Source organism: Triturus cristatus, chromosome 9 (genome assembly GCF_964204655.1).
Source record: "Triturus cristatus chromosome 9, aTriCri1.1, whole genome shotgun sequence".
Classification (NCBI taxonomy): Eukaryota; Metazoa; Chordata; class Amphibia; order Caudata; family Salamandridae; genus Triturus; species Triturus cristatus.
In genome coordinates this window covers 14169034-14181997 of record NC_140592.1, presented here as the reverse complement: position 1 = coordinate 14181997, position 12964 = coordinate 14169034, and the positions used below count along the sequence as shown (strand labels likewise).

At 50.1% G+C, this 12964-nt stretch overlaps 1 long non-coding RNA gene across 2 annotated transcripts in view; it reads right to left on the bottom strand.

Moving 5' to 3' along the window:
• Nucleotides 1–7685: 7685 nt before the first annotated feature.
• The window catches only part of LOC146797264 (uncharacterized), a 143888-nt gene continuing 138609 nt past the window's right edge, over nt 7686–12964 (bottom strand). For both annotated transcript variants that reach the window (XR_014968459.1, XR_014968460.1), the window contains 4 exons: nt 8673–8797; nt 8496–8586; nt 8325–8403; nt 7686–8033 (listed from right to left, as the gene is read on the bottom strand). This is a non-coding gene — a long non-coding RNA (uncharacterized LOC146797264). The remainder of the gene's footprint in view (nt 8034–8324; nt 8404–8495; nt 8587–8672; nt 8798–12964) is intronic.

Below are 12964 nucleotides of genomic sequence, written 5' to 3'. Positions count from 1 at the left end.
TGGGTGGTGCCTCTCTGGGGCAGCTGCGCTGCGGTGGTACCTCTCAGAGGCTGCTGCACTGCGATGGTGCCTGGGTGGTGCCTCTCTGGGGCTGCTGCGCTGCGTTGGTACCTCTCAGAGCCTGCTATGCTGCGGTGGTGTCTCTTAGAGGCTGCTGCACTGCGGTGGTACCTCTCAGAGGCTGCTGCGCTGCGGTGGTGCCTCTCTGGGGCTGCTGCGCTGCGGTGGTACCTCTCAGAGGCTGATGCACTGCGGTGGTGCCTGGCTGGTGCCTCTCTGGGGCTGCTGCACTGCGGTGGTACCTCTCAGAGGCTGCTGCACTGCGGTAGTGCCTGGCTGATGCCTCCCTGGGGCTGCTGCGCTGGTGCCTCTCAGAGGCTGATGCGCTGTGGTGGTGCCTGGGTGGTGCCTCCCTGGGGCTGCTGCACTGCAGTGGTGCCTGGGTGGTGCCTCCCTCAGGCTGCTGCACTGCGGTGGTGCCTGGGTGGTGCATCTCAGAGGGTGCTGCGCTGCGGCGGTACCTCTCAGAGGCTGCTGCACTGCGGTGGTGCCTCTCTGGGGCTGCTGCGCTGTGGTGGTACCTCTCAAAGGCTGCTGCACTGCGGTGGTGCCTGGGTGGTGCCTCCCTGGGGCTGCTGCGCTGCAGTGGTGCCTCTCAGAGGGTGCTGCGCTGGGGGGTATCTCTCAGAGGCTACTGCACTGCGGTGGTGCCTCTCAGAGGCTGCTGCGCTGTGGTGGTACCTTGGTGGTGCCTCCCTGAGGCTTCTGTGCTGTGATGTTGCCTCTCAGAGGTTGCTGCGCTGCGATGGTGCCTTTCAGGGGCTGTTGCACTGTGGTGGTGCCTTTTGAGGCCTCTCAGAGGCTGCTGCGCTGTGTGGTACCTCTCAGAGGCTGCTGCACTGCGGTGGTGCCTGGGTGGTGCTTCCCTGGGGCTGCTGCGCTGCAGTGGTACCTCTCAGAGGTTGCTGCACTGCGGTGGTGCCTGGGTTGTGCCTCTATGGGGCTGCTGCGCTGCGGTGGTGCCTCTCAGAGGCTGCTGCACTGCGGTGGTGCCTCTCAGAGGCTGCTGTACTACAGTGGTGCCTGGGTGGTGCCTCTCAGAGGCTGCTGCGCTGCGGTGGTGCCTGGGTGGTGCCTCTCTGGGGCTGCTGCACTGCGGTGGTGCCTCTCAGAGGCTGCTGTGCTGCGGCGGTGCCTCTCAGAGGCTGCTGCACTGCAGTGGTGCCTCTCTGGGGCTGCTGTGCTGCGGTGGTACCTCTCAAAGGCTGCTGCACTGCGGTGGTGCCTGGGTGGTGCCTCCCTGGGGCTGCTGTGCTGCGGTGGTGCCTCTCAGAGGGTGCTGCGCTGGGGGGTATCTCTCAGAGGCTACTGCACTGCGGTGGTGCCTCTCAGAGGCTGCTGCGCTGCGGTGGTACCTTGGTGGTGCCTCCCTGAGGCTGCTGTGTTGTGATGGTGCCTCTCAGAGGTTGCTGCGCTGCGAGGGTGCCTCTCAGGGGCTGCTGCACTGTGGTGGTGCCTGGGTGGTGCCTCCCTGGGACTGCTGAGCTGTGGTGGTGCCTCTCAGAGGGTGCTGCATTGCGGTGGTGCCTTTTGAGGCCTCTCAGAGGCTGCTGCACTGCGTGGTATCTCTCAGGGGCTGCTGCGCTGCGGTGGTGCCTGGGTGGTGCTTCCCTGGGGCTGCTGCGCTGCGGTGGTACCTCTCAGAGGTTGCTGCACTGCAGTGATGCCTCTCAGAGGCTGCTGCACTGCGGTGGTGCCTGGGTTGTCGCTCTCTGGGGCTGCTGCGCTGTGGCCGTGCCTCTCAGAGGCTGCTGCACTGTGGTAGTGCCTGCTGAGGCCTCTCAGAGGCTGCTGCGCTGTGGTGGTGCCTGGGTGAGGCCTTTTAGAGGCTGCTGCACTGCGGTAGCACCTATCAGAGGCTGCTGCACTGCAGTGGTGCCCGGGTGGTGCCTCCCTGGGGCTGCTGAGCTGCGGTGGTGCCTGGTGAGGCCTCTCAGAGGTTGCTGTGCTAGGGTGAGGCCTCTCAGAGGCTGTTGTGCTGCGGTGATGCCTGGGTGAGGCCTTTCAGAGGCTACTGCGCTGCAGTGGTGCCTGGGTGAGGCTCTTAGAGGCTGATGTGCTGCGGTGGTGCCTGTGTGAGGTCTCTCAGAGGCTGCTGCACTGCGGTCGTACCACCCAGGGACCTTTGTGCTGTGCTTATGAATGGGTGTGGCTTCACAGAGGTTGCCTGGCTCTGGTGGTGCGTGGGTGGGCTGTCTCAGAGGCTGCTGTGCTGCCTGAGTGGGATCACCCTGAGACTACAGCACTTCAGTGGCACCTAAGGGTGGGGCATCCCAGAAGCTGCTGCGATGCGTGGTTGGGCCTCCCTGAGGCTGCAGTGGTGCCTGTGTTGAGGCCTTCAGATGCTGCTGTGTTGCAGTGGTACCTCAGTCGGGCCTTCAGATGCTGCTGCGTTGCAGTGGTACCTCAGTGGGGCCTTCAGATGCTGCTGCGTTGCAATGGTGCCTCAGTGGGGCCTTCAGATGCTGCTGCGTTGCAATGGTGCCTCAGTGGGGCCTTCAGATGCTGCTGCGTTGCAATGGTGCCTCAGTGGGGCCTTCAGATGCTGCTGCGTTGCAGTGGTCCCTCACTGGGGCCTTCAGATGCTGCTGCGTTGCAGTGGTGCCTCAGTGGGGCCTTCAGATGCTGCTGCGTTGCAGTGGTGCCTCAGTGAGGCCTTCGGATGCTGCTGCGTAGCAGTGGTTCCTCAGTGGGGCCTTAAGATGCTGCTGCTTTGCAGTGGTGCCTCAGTGGGGCCTTCAGATGCTGCTGCATTGCAGTGGTGCCTCAGTGGGGCCTTCAGATGCTGCTGCGTTGCAGTGGTCCCTCACTGGGGCCTTCAGATGCTGCTGCGTTGCAGTGGTGCCTCAGTGGGGCCTTCAGATGCTGCTGCGTTGCAGTGGTGCCTCAGTGGGGCCTTCAGATGCTGCTGCGTTGCAGTGGTGCCTCAGTGGGGCCTTCAGATGCTGCTGCGTTGCAGTGGTGCCTCAGTGGGGCCATCGGATGCTGCTGCGTTGCAATGGTGCCTCAGTGGGGCCTTCAGATGCTGCTGCGTTGCAGTGGTGCCTCAGTGGGGCCTTCGGATGCTGCTGCGTTGCAATGGTGCCTCAGTGAGGCCTTCGGATGCTGCTGCGTTGCAGTGGTGCCTCAGTGGGGCCTTAAGATGCTGCTGCTTTGCAGTGGTGCCTCAGTGGGGCCTTCAGATGCTGCTGCGTTGCAGTGGTGCCTCAGTGGGACCTTCAGATGCTGCTGCGTTGCAGTGGTGCCTCAGTGGGGCCTTCAGATGCTGCTGCGTTGCAATGGTGCCTCAGTGAGGCCTTCGGATGCTGCTGCGTAGCAGTGGTGCCTCAGTGGGGCCTTCAGATGCTGCTGCGTTGCAGTGGTGCCTCAGTGGAGCCTTCAGATGCTGCTGCGTTGCAGTGGTGCCTCAGTGGGGCCTTCAGATGCTGCTGCGTTGCAGTGGTGCCTCAGTGGGGCCTTCAGAAGCTGCTGCGTTGCAGTGGTGCCTCAGTGGGGCCTTCAGATGCTGCTGCGTTACAGTGGTGCCTCAGTGGGGCCTTCAGATGCTGCTGCGTTGCAGTGGTGCCTCAGTGGAGCCTTCAGATGCTGCTGCGTTGCAGTTGTGCCTCAGTGGGGCCTTCAGATGCTGAAGTGGTACCACAGTTGGACCTCCCTGAGTCCACAGTCGTGCCTCAGTGGGGCCCCCTTGACAGAGTCGGTCAGACAGTAGAGAATACAAACCAAAGTTATTTATTAGTATGCGCTCCGGCGGAGTCCGGTCTGACCAGCCTCCCGAGACAGCTCCAGAGGGGCTGACCCCTGTCCACACAGTAACACAAAATATACATTTCCAATACCTCTAAAGTCCCGCCCAGACTGGAATTTTCCAGCCTGGGCACTAACGAACAAAAGGAGTTCAGAAAGGCAAGCTACCATTGTGAGAAGTTGGCCTGGTATATGCTGTCCACTGATTAAAGTGGGCACCCTGTACCAGTCCAAACGACCCCTCATGGTGATAGGTTAAAGACAACCTTTATAGAAAGCTATCCTAGTGGTAGCTATGGCGAGCAGCCTTCAGGCTAAGTCTTGAAGGAATGTAAAGCAGCTTGTTTTACCAGTCTATAATCTGTTGAATGATTAAACGAAAGGAGAACCACACAAGAGATATATCAAATATATGTATTTATTACTAAACACTCTCTACTAACCTCTTTATGAGATTAGAGCACAAAGCACAAAGCACACAATGTTAAATCACTAGAACAACAGTAAATAGCACAATACACAGCGGGCTCCAGGGGGAGACCGAACCATATACTAAGAAAGTGGTATAACAACCACGACTTAACTAGACACAGTGCCTAGAGCACGTAGAATCGCTGGGACCCCAAGGAACCACCCAAAGTAGTGACACAGGGGACCCACGGAGGACGGGTGCAGTGTGAGAACACAGGCGCAAGCTCTGTACAACCCTATGGGAAAGTCACAGTTCCAAAATTACAGTTTAAGGACACTTCGGAGAGGACTTCAAGCAAACCCTTTGGAACATAAAAGGTTCTAAGGCCAGCATCCTTGTGAGTACCGAGGTACCTGTGTTACCTATCCCAGAGGAGCCGGGTACATAGGGTCAAGTGGTGTCGGAAAATCTCCTCGTTTTCAATGGCGTGATGCGAACAAGTGCTGCTGCCGGGAAGATGAAAGGTGTCCGGTGGATTCCAAGCCTGGATCGGAGCTGAGAAGAACCTGAAAGCAGAGGGGACAGAGTCTGGGTCACTTCAGAGAGACAAGGGGCACGATAGACGAATTCCCACCGATGTCGAGTGCTTCAGGTGAGAAGATAGGATGCTTAACTCTGCAGCCACGGGGACCAGGAGATGTCGATGATGAGCAAGGTCCGGAGGTGAGCTGTCCCACGAAGGATGTTGAGTGCTGGGGGGTCAGTGTCCGGATCGAACACCAACAAGCCTTGGCAACTGCAACCCACGCGGGCAGAGCAAACAAACTACGGTGAGGACCAGTAAGGTTCTGGGGACTCTCCAAGCAATTGAGAGTCAGGGCACATCTGTAGCAACCAGGAAAGCCCAAGTTAAGTCAAAGTTACCTTCACAGGGACCCACAGGCCAACTGACCAGGGATTACAAAGGGACCTCGAGCTGAATCACGAAATACCAGCCCACGGAACACTCGTGGAATGTAGGCCCAAAATCTTTTGTGGAAATACTGCTTGGGGTCAGGACTACACGTAGCCCAAAGCACAGCCTCAGGGGTCACCAAAAAGCATATGCTGCTGCAAAAGTACGCGGTGCACAGGGGTTCAGGATGCACAGTCCCCACGAGGGATACTGGTCTCAGAACTGCTGAGAGGTCAGATCAACTTCAGGGACGCTCGAGAACCCACCTCCTGTGTTGCAGAAATCTTCGGAGTCCTCAGGAGCTTGGGAGATGCAAACCAGTCAGATGCGTTTAGGTGCCTGCTGCTGCAGGGGAGTAACTCCTTTACTCCAAGGGAGATTCTTCAGTCATCCAGTGAAGTGTAGATCATCAAAGTACTTGGTTTCTGTAGCAGAGTTTAGTCCAGGTAGAATCTAAAGTCCTGTAGTCAGGGTTCCTACTTTACACACAGGGAAGGGGTGAGACAAACTCTGGGGACCCACCTATGGGTGGGTTAGGACAGAGGGGTGGCTACACCCATGTCCTTTGTCCAGTTTCGCGCCAGAGCAGGAGCAAATTTGAATTTGAATTTGAATTTAAAAACATTTATTGAGCGCTCTTTTACCAAGCGGTTTCATGGCGCTATGTGTGATGCAGTGGACGGCAGCAGCTGGAAGGGCTAGGCAGTGTAAGCTCGCACAAATAGAAAGGTTTTGAGATCCTTCCGAAACTGTAAATAGGAAGGCGATGTGCGAAGGGCAGCAGGAAGGGAATTCCAGAAGACTGGAGCAAGAACAGCGAACTTCGCTCCACCAGACTTCTGTTTCTTAAAACGGGGGGTAGCTAAAAGAGCCATATGAGTGGAGCGAAGTTCTCTGCCCGGAAGGTAGGGCTTAATAGCTGAGCATATGAACTCGGGGGCAGTACCCTACCTAGCCTGAAAAGTGAGGCAGCCAAGTTTGAAAAGGGCGCGCTCTCTCACTGGAAGCCAGTGTAGTGCTTAGAGCAGTGGAGTGGCCCGATGGTATTTAGGTAGGCCATGGATCAGGCGAGCAGCCTGGTTCTGTACCAACTGCAAGCGGTGGATCGCATAGGCAGGAGCCCCATTATAGATTATGTTGCCATAATCGATACGCGATAATACCATGGCCAGCACAATAATTTTTAAAGCAGAGGGAGAAAAGAAGCGGGAGACTTTCCTAATTATTCTAAGGGAAAAAAAACAAGAAGAGACCACTGAACCAACTTGTGAATGAACAGAAAGTTGTGAGTTCAGGAAAATCCCAAGAGTTTTATCTTTAGGTACGGGGAGTGGGGGGGCACCAAGTGACAGGGGCCAACAGGAGGGAGACCACGGACTGCAACCACCTCCGGTCAAGACCAGCTCGGTCTTGTCCGGGTTGAGTTTGAGGTGGTTGCAGTTCATCCAATCCTGAATGAACGTCATGACTGTCTGAACATTTTGGGCGGATGAAGATGAGTGGGAAAGGTTGAAGATTAGCTGGAGGTCATCGGCGTAATTAAACACCGTGACCTCCAGCTGTTGTAACATAAAAATAAGGGGGTAAATGTATAAATTAAATAGAAGAGGGGAAAGTGATGAGCCCTGAGGGACCCCGCACTCCACCTTACGGGAGGCCGCAGTGAAGCCAGCCAGATGGACAGCTTGAGCTCTCCCGGCCAGGAAGGACTCAAGCCATGAGAAGGCCAAGCCCTCTATGCCCGCCGCCCTGACACGGTTAAGGAGGATAGAGTGGTCCACCGTGTCAAAAGCGACGGACAGGTCCAGGAGGATCAGGGCTTGCGGAAGGTTGATGTCAATACCTTCACGCAGCTCGTCCATTACTAAGATCACCACCTTCTCCGTAGAGTGCAGGGGGCGAAAGCCGGCTTGACAAGGGGAGAGGCAATGGTTAGCCTCTACATGGGTACTCAGGGTAGTCGTGACGTGAGTTTCAAGGACTTTTGCTAGGTAGGGCAGAAGGGAAATAGGGCGGTAGTTGGAGGGGGAGGATGAGTCGGCGTCAGGTTTTTTTATAATAGGAATGACAACCGCTGATTTGTGTGAGCTGGGGACAATGCCTTTTCTAAGCGCGTCGTTAAGAAGAGTCAGGGGTGGGGTGGGGCAAGCTAGATAGATTTCCCTGAGGATATGGGCTGGGGCAAAATCCAGGGGGGAACCCGATTTAACCCGATGAAGCAGCAGGGGAAGTGTAGACAATGGGAAGAGGGTCTCCCTGTTTGAATTGAGGCCCTAGAGGAGGGAGCAAGTACAAAAATCTAGTATGAACCTCTAAACCGGCCTGTATAATTCTTCAACAGATCTATATAGATTCTGTATTTCCCAATCTAGCTATTTAAAGGTTTGTATTGCCACATTATTATTATAGAGTCCACTAAACTACAGTATTTTAGACAAAAATATATTTTTATTTGTTTTTACTCTTTTTTCATCTTAAGACAATTTATACATAATTTAGAAAGTGAAGCTTATCGGTTTTTACACTCATAATTTAGAATACAGACATTTTTACAAAAAGCATAATTGTGAAAGAAGACATCCTAGACATCTACAATGTAAAAAAGCATTTACTATCCATTCATACATCATGCTTGCATTCAAACAGAAAACAGTGAAGAAAATCAGTCTAAAGATAGAAAGCTAAAACTTTGAATTGGTCAGATTTTTCCAGTTCACTGAAAATTGGGAAGATGCTGGTTTTCAATATCTTCGATATTGGCAATTTTTGCGGTCAACGCGCGTTTCAGTGGGTGAACCACCTTCTTCAGGACCAACTGCCGGAATTAGCAAGTGGGAATGTTAAAAAAGGATGTCAGGGTGTCTGTAAAATAAGCACAAGGGATTTGTAATTGGCAAATGGTAGGGAAACATTAATTTTCATTTTAAATTTACAATTTACAAGGAAGGGGATAGCTATCATGCGCTTTAGATGTAGGGTTTTTTTGAGCGAGGGAACATGCGTCTAGAGGTGAAGTGTGGAACTTCAAAGACGACCCAGAGGTGATTTGTGCATAGCAGTAAAGTAGACTAATATGAAAATAAGTGACTAATGAAAGTGAGGTCCCAGAAAAAGGATTCATAGAGATCACAGAAGAATGTGCACAGAAAATACCTATGGATTCATCTCCTGAGATGTAGGTATACGGCCTTGCAAATCTACTATTTCTTGGAGCGAGCGGTACTTGGTATTTCTATAGTAAACAAAGCATTGAGAATCTTAGACAAAAAAGATCAATCTATTGCGGCATTTAAAAGGCTGTAATCAAAGTGTCTATTTAGATACCTTGGAAGGTCTGGATGTGAGCATATGTTCTCACTCCATAGTATATCTGTACAGCTGCCGGTATTTATCAGAGAGAACGGTACCTGAAATTCTACAAAAAGGAAGGCTTTTATGTCATGCTGTCTTTTGACAATAGTTTACCATAAAGTAGTGTAGTTTAAAGGTCAACAAATGTACCTCGTATTTGGTTTCCTATTCCCAAAGGGTTTCACGTTCAAGCAGCAATGTAGGCGGTCCTCCTATCTATCATTCCTCAAGATGCACATTTGATTTAAAATGGTGTGTCCTGTTACGGCATAACGCTGTGGGCGGAGAAAAACGTGATATGACATTTTGAGTAGTGCGTCCGCATAACAACTGTAAGATGTGGTGACGTTCAAAATTAGCAGCGAAAGACAACACAAGTGTGCTGAGAGCTGATAACAATCTCTACAATTGACCACCCCAAATGGCCCGACCAGATCTATAGTATCCCCGTGGCTGTCCTGAGCAAAAAACTGTGGTGCCCTGCATGGGTACATAAGGTAACCTCTTATGCGTGGCTGTAGCGTGCTCACTGGGACAGTCGGCTAAGACAAACAGCAAGCAATCTTTGTGGGTAAATATTATCAGATAGACTTTAAGATGACGTGTTTATTAATCTCTCCGTCTAATAGAAAATAAGCCTGTTTGCATCCGGGAGCTGTGAACGAAACTTAGAGAGGGTCGAGCGCTACACAACAAAGTTTAAGAAACCTCGAATCAAAGTTTGAAGTTTAACAGCCTGCAATAACCTCTACAAGGGATTCCTGCTGATGTTAAGGGGCATACCTGAGTTCGCCTTGACGTCGTAGGGCATCCATCGCCAGGAGTCGACATCTTGTGTTGTGAGATTGTCGAATTTTATGCACAAAGTCAGTCTCGCGAGATGACGTGCCTTCACTGAAAGAGTGGCTGGTATCTAACACGATATCCAGGCGCCATCTTGGAGTGGGGTAGAGGTCTTACTGATTGTACCGAAAGTTGCGTGAAATAGGAGGTAAAAATTCATAGCTGTGTAGTATACAGGACAAGTAGGGATTATCAGCTGTTGGTAAACACAGCGGGAAGAGATGAAATTTAATTAAGTTGGAAATTGGCATCCGGCCTAGATTTATCTAAATGCGAATACACGCCTTGCAACACGAATATCCCGTATGTGGTCCATGTTGCGTGCTAGATGTCCGTCACATACTTTTATTTCTAAAAGATGTGAATTGTGAGCGAATAGACATTGTTATTGCGAGACACGCCTATCATTGGCTATAGATAGGATATTACAAAGTCAGCGCCATGTTAGAGTAGGTGATAGTTCTTACAAATTAGTCTCAAGGGAGGCCTAAAGGAAGTGTCAGTTTGGAGGAGCAGTCATACATGCGGGATACAGTAAGGTCACCTGGTCGCTACAAGTAGGTCAGTAGTAACAGGCACAGATTGCCAATTGATACACTGAAGGGGAGCCTGCAAGGTAGGTACATAGGGTGACGTTAGACTGATGTCAAGCAGGAAGGTATGTGCAGACCGGATGGCCTATATATGTGTGTTATTATGTAGTTATCCAAATAATCTCCTCATTCAGACCTTTTCGGACAGTATCACAATGAAAAATCCAGAAGGTCTCTCTGTTTTTACGCACTTTGTGCGTATCTTGGCCCGACTTTGGAATTACTTTTTCTAAAATGAGCCATTTGAGATCTTGTTCTCCATGGTTATGTTCCACATAGTGTTGAACCATCGGGGCATGTTCCTTTCGGGTTCTAATGGCCGATTTGTGCTCCGAGAGCCTAGTGCGGAATTCACGGCCAGTTTCTCCTATGTAGCCTAGGCCGCAAGGGCAGAGGATGAGGTAGATTATATTGCTGCTCCTGCAGTTTGTATGACTTTTAAGTCTACCTCTTCTGGTTCCATATGCCCATGTGTCTGTGGTGATGGCTGTCGGGCAGGCGTGGCAGGTGCCACATCTGTGGTTGCCTAGAATTTCTGGTAATCCATTTATAGTGCTTTGAACCAAACGGGTGTTAGTTTGTTGCATTCTGCTGTGCACTAACTTGTCCTTAAGATTGGCATTTCTCCTAAAAGCTACTAAAGGTTTTTCAAGAGCTTTACTGCTTTCATTCGCATTAAGAATTTTCCAATTCTTATTCAGTATTTGCTGGACTTTCTGATTGTAATTGGAATGGTTAATTACACAGACAAGTCGTTCTATGGGATTTTTTTCCCGGCCCTGGAAAAGGCTGTCACGGTTGTAGTATTTAGCTCGTTTAAAAGATTGTTTGATGAGGCGTTTAGGATAGCCTCTGAGTAAGAGCCTTTTCTTTAGGTCTTCTGCATGTTTGTTGTATTCGTGTAGATTTGTGCAGTTGCGTCTGATTCTAAGGAATTCCCCGAAGGGGATAGAATCTTTTTGGCAGGAAGGATGAAAACTAGTGTGTTGTAAAATAGTGTTCTTTGCTGTAGGTTTACGGTATAAACTGACCTCCAAATTTCCTGTACCGCCGTTTATCCATATGTCCAAGAATTCCACTTTTTCTGGCGAGTGATGTGCGGTAAATTTTAGATTGTATTCACTATGATTGAGCCAGTCAATGAATTGATTGAGGTCCTCTACAGTTCCTGTCCAAATAAAGAAAATGTCGTCTATGAACCTATGCCAGGTGGCAATGTTTTCGTAAAAGGGGGCAACTTCGTTGTAGATATGTTTTAGCTCGAATTCCCCCATATACGTGTTGGCTACACTCGGTGCACAGGAAGCCCCCATGCTGGTGCCTTGTACTTGCTTATACAGTTGATCTTTGAACTCAAAGTAGTTGTGATGAAGTACTGTATCTAAGCATTCCAAGATAAAGGCATTAGGTCTCTCACCCTGTGTTCTATTCAGAAGGGTTTCCACTGCCTGTAATGCTCGGTCTTTGGGTATATTAGTATAGAGAGACTCTATATCCAATGTAACCAAAAGTTGGCTTTCTTTGTTAAATGGCATGTGTTCCACAGTTGCAATCATGTGGCCTGTGTCCTTGATGTATGACCGATATTGTTTAGTCAGGGGGCAAAGAAACGAGTCTACGTATTGTGACAACGGTTCTGTGAGCGAGTTGATAGACGAAATGATAGGACGCAAAGGGGGATCCCGTGTATCTTTATGGGTTTTAGGAACACCATAGAGTGTCGAGATTGTCGCGTTGTTTTTATTTAAGAAAGTCAATTCTTTTTGGCAAATGTAGCCATCTCTGAAAGCTTTTGACGTGCTGGTCTCTATTCTGGTTTGCAGTTCCTTCAAGGCTGATCTACGCGCTGGTTGGTAGTGCTCTGGTATTTTGAGCATGGTTTCCACTTTTTGTGAGTAGTTGTCACTGTCGAGGATGACGATGCCACCTGCTTTATCACTCGGTTTGATTATTATGGAGTTGTTGCCAGCTAGTTCCTTGAGGGCTGTGGTTTCAGATTTTGTCAAATTTGGAGTTGGTTTTCGAATGAATTTGGTAACTCTCTCCAGTTCTTTAATTACCATCTTTTCAAAAATTGCAACTTCAGGTCCTACCATTTCCAACGTTGGTGTGAAATTAGATGGTGGTTTGCAACCAGAGTGATTTTCTTCCTCTTCTAGCGGAATTAGATCTGACATAAACTTCTGTAAGCGGACTTTCCTAAAGAAGGAGAATAAGTCTTTATTTAAAGTAAAAATGTCAGGGGGGGTGCTGGGGACAAAGGAGAGACCTTTACTGAGAAGCGTGCATTCAGCATTGGTTAATTGGTGTCTTGAAAGATTGAATATAGGTATGGTTTCTACATCACTGCCTATTGCGACTTCCAATATTGCTGATTCCTCGTTCTCATGTATGGCTGAGGATGTGCTTGCTCTGTTGGATGGTAGTTGCTCCTGCCTCGTCTTTGAAATCTTGCTCGTCCCCTGCCCCTGCCTTGCTCTAAAAAAGGGGAATGGCCATACTGTTGATGATTATGCATGGCTCCCCTACGATTTCTAGGGTTGTATTCATATTCATCGTTCAGGTATGCATTCTCATGTTCAGAATCAGAGGAATTGGTATCTGAAAAGGTAACTATTTTCTGTCTTTTATTGGGGTACATGTTCGACTGTCCTGTTTCCAATTCCTCCTGTTGGAAGAAATTACTCTGTAGATAGGGGTAAATTTTTTCTTGTGAAAACCACCTTATATCCTTTTTTAGTTTTTCTGTTTTTTTCTTTATAAGGTAGTCTTCAAATTCTTGAAGTTCTTGATTCATATTTAGGAGCTTGTTTTTACCTTCTTCTACGCTGGTGTTAGTTTTAAGTTTCTCCTCTAACTCTGTGATTTCCTGGTTAAGGACTGATATCATTTCCTTGACCGTTTCGATAATAAGTATCATCCAGTCCCTGGAGCAGCGGTTCGCGATGTGCGACCATCGCTCCAGGAACTGGCGCACTTGTACAAAGAGTGCAGGGATATTTCTAA